Source organism: Diadema antillarum, unplaced genomic scaffold (assembly GCF_040938485.1).
Source record: "Diadema antillarum isolate AM-2024a unplaced genomic scaffold, OU_Dant_1.0 seq00000846_RagTag, whole genome shotgun sequence".
In the NCBI taxonomy this organism is placed as follows: Eukaryota; Metazoa; Echinodermata; class Echinoidea; order Diadematoida; family Diadematidae; genus Diadema; species Diadema antillarum.
In genome coordinates, this window is record NW_027271720.1 from 1,511,178 (window position 1) to 1,517,807 (window position 6,630).

Sequence of the window (6,630 nt, forward strand, 5' to 3'; positions counted from 1 at the left end):
GCCTTCCCTGTAGGCAATGTGCGAGTTGAATTAGGAGCGTGAGGCCTTGAGGACGAGCTGCTTATGCTACAAGATGCGATCCCAATAGACACTTGTCCGAGTGTACTCGGGACTATTGTCTTTAACGGGTCAAAGGGAAATTCCAGGCCAGTTACAAGTTGTTTGAAAGAAAAGTAAAATATTGATTGCATATCAGTAAAACTTTGATCACAATTAAGGGTTGAGAATTTATGAAATTTTAATGATTTCCTGATTTATGCAAAACAGTTCTCGAACAGTTGATATGAATATCATGCAAATGGTGAGCAGGTGATGTCATCGCCTCGCAATTTTCCATTGTCCATTTTCCAAGAATGACAAAAATTCTGATCTTCTTCAATAAGAATGTCAATCATTGTTATTCCTGGCTGGATTACATAAAAACAACGATCAGTTAGATATAAAAAGGATAAGGATTTGAAACTGTGGCATAATCGCGCTTTTAACAATCAAAAAATAAAACATTTAGCATGGATACAAAACCACATTGAATGAACATTAATGTCTCTCATATACAGATTTACTATGGTAACGACGAATAAGATGTCATGCGTACGACGTGGTAGCGACGCCTGTCTACACATTGGAATTTGATGTTAGTAATAAGTACTGAACGTAAGTCTTAGAGAGTAGTAACGCCTTTCAGCATGTTCAGTAGTCTATTGCTTGTGACAGAGAATATGATTATGCCACAACCTTTTTCACTTGGATGATCGAGTGTTCTATTGTTCTGGACCTGTTACAAAAATGATATTCTCTGTCAAAAAGAGGAAATGTGGATTATTTTCGAATACCTTCCCGCAAGTTAGTGATGCCGTGGTCCTTTGACAGAGGCGCTTTATCCTGGATACCCATGGACAACTATGTGATTACCTACATGCAAGTGATCATGTGACCATACTAATTTCCGTCCCATTTCACCCGAACCGTCACATTATTGCTGTTAGTATTTTTGATCCAATCAGTACAAATAGTCTTCTAAAATACTCAAATTTATCCCAGCTTTCACAAGATGTAAAGCTCTTTGTCAAATTTTGAAGCCTACTCCAGTATCTGAGAATTCCCCATGGCTTTTGTAATGCAGCAGCAACTATTGTGGATAATTGACGTGCAGGTATAGAAGTGAAAAGATGTGAGACGGCGCGTTGCTCACACACATGTTACACAGTTTTAGTCAGACACTGTTGTCAGTACCCATTGCCGAAAAAAAAAAGAGAAGTTTAGTCACTGACATGAAGACTATTACGTGAAACCGTCATAGATGTGATTGACAAAAGTTTTAAAAGAAGACATTTCATCATCACTTTAGGCTTGATTGATAAAACAATTACATATTATTCAGTCTTTATCCGGACCGATAGGATTGTCATTGTAAAAGCATATCACTTAGTGAGGACTTGCTGCATCGTGTATGAAAAGAATAACAAACAAATACCAAAATGAATACAATTCCCTAACACTCCTTTCTTTCCTTTTCGTACACAAAAAGGCACTCATCAGTGCTCATAGACGTCTCAATATGGCCTATATCCATTACACGTGTATACGAAACGTAGATTTATGGGCCATGGAATAATTGTATTTTAATCATCATACGCCGGGACTGCAATCAGTAGGCCTACATATGAATTATCGGCATGAAATTCTAATATGTGTACTCAATCTGCGTAATAGTTCGTTGCTGTGGATACTTCATCACTGATAATTAGAACGCACGGTAATATAACTCTCTATAACTCTCATTGAATCTGAACAGCGCATGCATTATAACAACTGATTCAGCAGTTAAAAAAAAAAAAACTATTCCCTATGATTTAGCAACTTAATTAAAAATTTGACCCCCCCCCCCCCCCATTAAGGAAGGAAATATAACAAAAAGAAGAGAGAGATAGTGAAACAGTTTGCAATGTGAAATTGTTGGTGGCATGTCCATGACCTCCATTGGCATTATTACGGGTCATGGGGAGTATAGATAAAGTTGATAAACAATGCTCTTGTGGCATCACTATCATTGTATATACTCATTGTTTATACACAAAGAAAACAACAGCAATAACAACAAAGACAACAGCTTCCGAGATCGAACAGCCATGGCCTGCAATATCCTGTAAATGATATATTACACCGCATATTATGATGACAAAAAAAAAAAAAAAAATACAACGGGACCCTCCACAACGATAACTTTTAAAACAGTGAATCAATCAAAATACAATTTCAGGGTATGAAACTAGGCCTATAACTTATTACCCACATCTTCCAGAAAACCCCATCCGATCGGCTTCATTGGTTAAACAGAAACGAGGATCTCTGTAGAGCATGCATGTCAGGAATCCCTTCCCTCCAAGTTGTGTCCATTGTGTTCACACATAATTATGCAGTATACCGGCAGTATACCGAGAGCATCCAAGTGCTAAACTTGAAGAAAAAAAAACCCATCAGACCCATGACATGATTTACAACGATCCAAATTTCTCTGTGACCACTTAACTACTGAATGGGGTTTGCAGCAGAATATAGGTAAGATGTAATATTTTTAGACCATGAAATATCAATCAGACAATTAAATCATATTTAAAGCATTTTCAATATTTCAGCTTTTAATCATATCGCATTCTGTATTAATGTTTGTTTCAATCCAATTACAGATGATTATAAATGAATACACATTTGAAATTATTTACATTATGATATTATTTGCTTTGGGATCATTTTTAATAAGCCTACTTTGTGCTTCTCATGATTCCACTACTATCATTATTATTTGATACCATGCATTCTTGTTTGTTTGTTTGTTTGTTTTTTCAATCTAAATTTTGTAAGCCAGTTATGAAAGTGGAAATTAATGAAATGAAATGAAATGAAATGAAATGAAAGTTATGAATGCGGAAATCCGATTGTATCTTTTTGTTTTTGTTTTTGTTTTTTTGTTTGTTTGTTTGTTTTTTTTTGGGGGGGGGACATACTGTATTGAAGTCTAGTATGGAGCTATCACACACTCATTTATAGGGAACAGGTGACTATATAACTGGACATACATGCAGTTAAACAAAACAAAAACAAAAACAAACCGAACAGACCGGATCTCCTCTGTTGATAGGCCTCGGAAGCGACGACGTGATTGCGTCCTCGAAACAATCGGCTCGAATGTTATTCCACGATTGTTTTCACAGTCCTGTATCACAACACATATTAAGATTATCGTGCTTATTATGTCGACGAGAAGTAATAGCGAGAGAGAGAGAGAGAGAGAGAGAGAGAGAGAGAGAGAGAGAGAGAGAGAGAAACAGACTGAGGGTGAATGAGACAAGGGTGATTCATGCATGTCAGTGTAATTCAGTTCATCATTACATCATCATATCCTAAAAATTCCTATCAAAAATGATTATGAATATACAAAACTAAAACATCTTTAAATCATTAGTAGAATGTATAATAGGGATTCTAGAATAATATACTTATAGAATCACAGAAAGGGAGTACTTGTAAAGAATATAATATATACATATATATATATATATATATATATATATATATATATATATATCTATATCTATCTATATATATATATACATATACATATGTGTGTGTGTGTGTGTGAGTGTGTGTGTGTGTGTGTGGGTGTTTACATGTAATATGTATATTGTAGGCCGTATGTTATCTACATGTTTCATTCATGGCTTATCTTACTTCCAAGTAACGATCAAAATTTAAACATGTAAAAGCTCCTACAATGTATAGCGTCATGAAATTTAATTTCAATTCATTTAAGTTTCCCGAAACTTACATTTGCAAGAAACACCCAGAGATCTATGAATAGAAACAAAATTGAAAATTAAGTATTTATTGACAGACTTAGAATGATATTTCATGATATACCGAATGGATTTAAATCAATCTATGGTACGGTGCGTCATATTCATATGGGATGATTAAGATTATGTGCGGGGGAACCTATAAAGAAAAGAGCATGCTAATAGTGCGGGTAGGTCCCCCCCCCCCCCCCCCCCAAAAAAAAAAAAAAAAAAAAAAAAGTCAAGCAGAAAATAATTTAAGTGCCTGCAGCAGCGAGAGAAAAGGAAATATGAAAAAAATAAAAATAAAAATGAGACCATCGTGTGGGCCTATTCAACAACCGTGCTGAGGAGTCTAAATCAATGATCAATGTTGTTTATTTTAAATCATTATTGATTTGTGTTGTCACCATTCAAGCAGAGAAGTGCGGAATGAGAGTTTACTGTTGCTGTTCATAGCCTGATATAACGTGGACCGTGTTCGTTGCATTTCAGTACTTACAGAGTTCCAAAGTTTATATGGCCATTACACATAACAGTATTTTGTAATATTCGCAGTCTATTTTTTGATAGGTATATACATAGTGTTCTCTGTCTAGATGAATGTTTATGTATTTCTTAATTTTTCTTAAGTAAAGGACTCCAAAACTCCTAAGTTCAATATCATCTATTCTCAAAACATTACGTTCTAAGAAAATGGAGAAGTTTATGGCGCACATGAATTCCTGCCATAAATCCATCTTACAACTCTCTTTTGTGTTATCAATATTACATCATATTATAATCTTAGAGCAAGTTCTATTTCTCCACTTGTATAGAACAAAAATCAGTATGACAATATCAAACATATGAAACTCATGGACATACACAGTGCATAATAATGTAAATAATACATATGTTTCATGACGACAAATCTTTAAGTATACAGGTGGAGGAGACCGTTTGTCAATAAGAAAATCGCTTGACGGACAACGGCCTCTAAGCATTACGGCTTGGAACAATTCTACTTTTTTTTTAACCGAAAGAACAGAACACATGCACATATATAGAATAAAAAACTTTTAATTATTTAGAATTTCGTTTAACAAGAAAGGATAACACAAGATGGAATAATACAAAAGGACAAAAAAAAAAAAAAGAGAAGAGAATAAGGACCGAGGGTACCCGAATAGGAAAAATACAGAGAAGAGAAGAGCTAGACTAGAAGATGGATGAGCTTGGATGACCTTCCCCACGGAATGATAAAAGCATAGTTGAATGTAACATTACAAGAAGCGGGTCGCTTGAAAAAAAAAAAATGTTTTAACTTATAAATAACCACTTAAAATCAGTTTATTCAAATAAATGAGATAGGTGATAAAACGATGTCAATCAATACATCAAAAGTTCTCAAAATTTCGTGAAATGTACACAATTAACGGATATTTACAATTTGACAAGAAAGGTTGTCTAAAAAAATACTGAGTAACATATCATGAGATGATTTTTATTCTGTTGAAAATCTAAAGATAAAATATTTGCTTGAATCCATCTATTCAAAAGAAGAAGAAGATATCAAAAAGTACCTAGGCCTATTTTGAGATCTCGGAGAGGAAACGAAACAGTAAAAACAGTATCTGTCATCGGCGAATGAAATAAAAGTCAGATGTTTGAATGAAGCATTGGTGAACACCATATGAAATGTTTTAAAGAGAAGACTCGCAATATTCAAGTATTATTCAAATATAGGCCGAGTTATTGCTGCCTGCCACTGACAAATTAGGCCTACTTCGTGAACCACCATGTTGAACCCACAAATGTAAAATCGCCTCATGGGAAACTACAATAAGAAAATAAAAGTTTGTCGACAATGCTGCCCTACTTTGTCAAAAGGAAGCAAGTGACATTTTTATGGATATTGACTTTTTTATTGATTTGGCATTTTTGAGGCATGCTCTATTTAAATGAAAAATCCAAAAGTTACAATTTTGACCCATTTCTGAGATATTCGGGTGGCAAAAGGAAGCAAGTGCACAAAATTGCATGAAAAATTGGCAAAAGGAAGCAAGTTACAACCTCGTGATATGATTGCCACTTGCTTCCCTTTGCCAAATCATTTGTATTTACACACAATCTAAAATACTTTGGCAAAAGGGAGCAAGTAACATCCTTATGATATGATTGTCACTTGCTTACTTTTGCCATTTTTTTTATGTTTGCTACCAATCTATAATACTTTGGCAAAAGGACATAAGTAACATTCTCATGATATGATTGTCATTTGCTTCCTTTTGCCAGATTTTTCAAGTTTGCTAAAAATCTGAAATACTTTGGCAAAAGGAAGCAAGTTACAACAGTACGGCTCAGATTATGATTGTCACTTGCTTCCTTTTGCCAATTTTTTATGTTTGCTACAAATCTATGATACTTTGGCCAAAGGGAGCAAGTTACATGATAATGAGTTTCTATGGGAATATCAAAATTCTTCGAGTTGTCGTAAATGCATCACCATATGACTTGCACGAATACCGACATTATTTCTCATCACAAAATTTTCATGTTGAAGGGCCTATCTTACCCAAAAACATATTTTCTTCATTTGTAACATTTGTACTCGATGTCACTTGCTTCCTTTTGCCAAAGTAAGGCAGAATGATACAACTAACATACAAACATTCTAACTTGCTAACTTACACACGTATTCATTCATGCATAAACATGAAATACAATTGATTTTTGTGTGTTTTTTTTTTATTTTTTATTCATTTATTTTTTCCTCTGCCGATACTATAGTCTAGGTGTGTGTGTTTACAGCTCA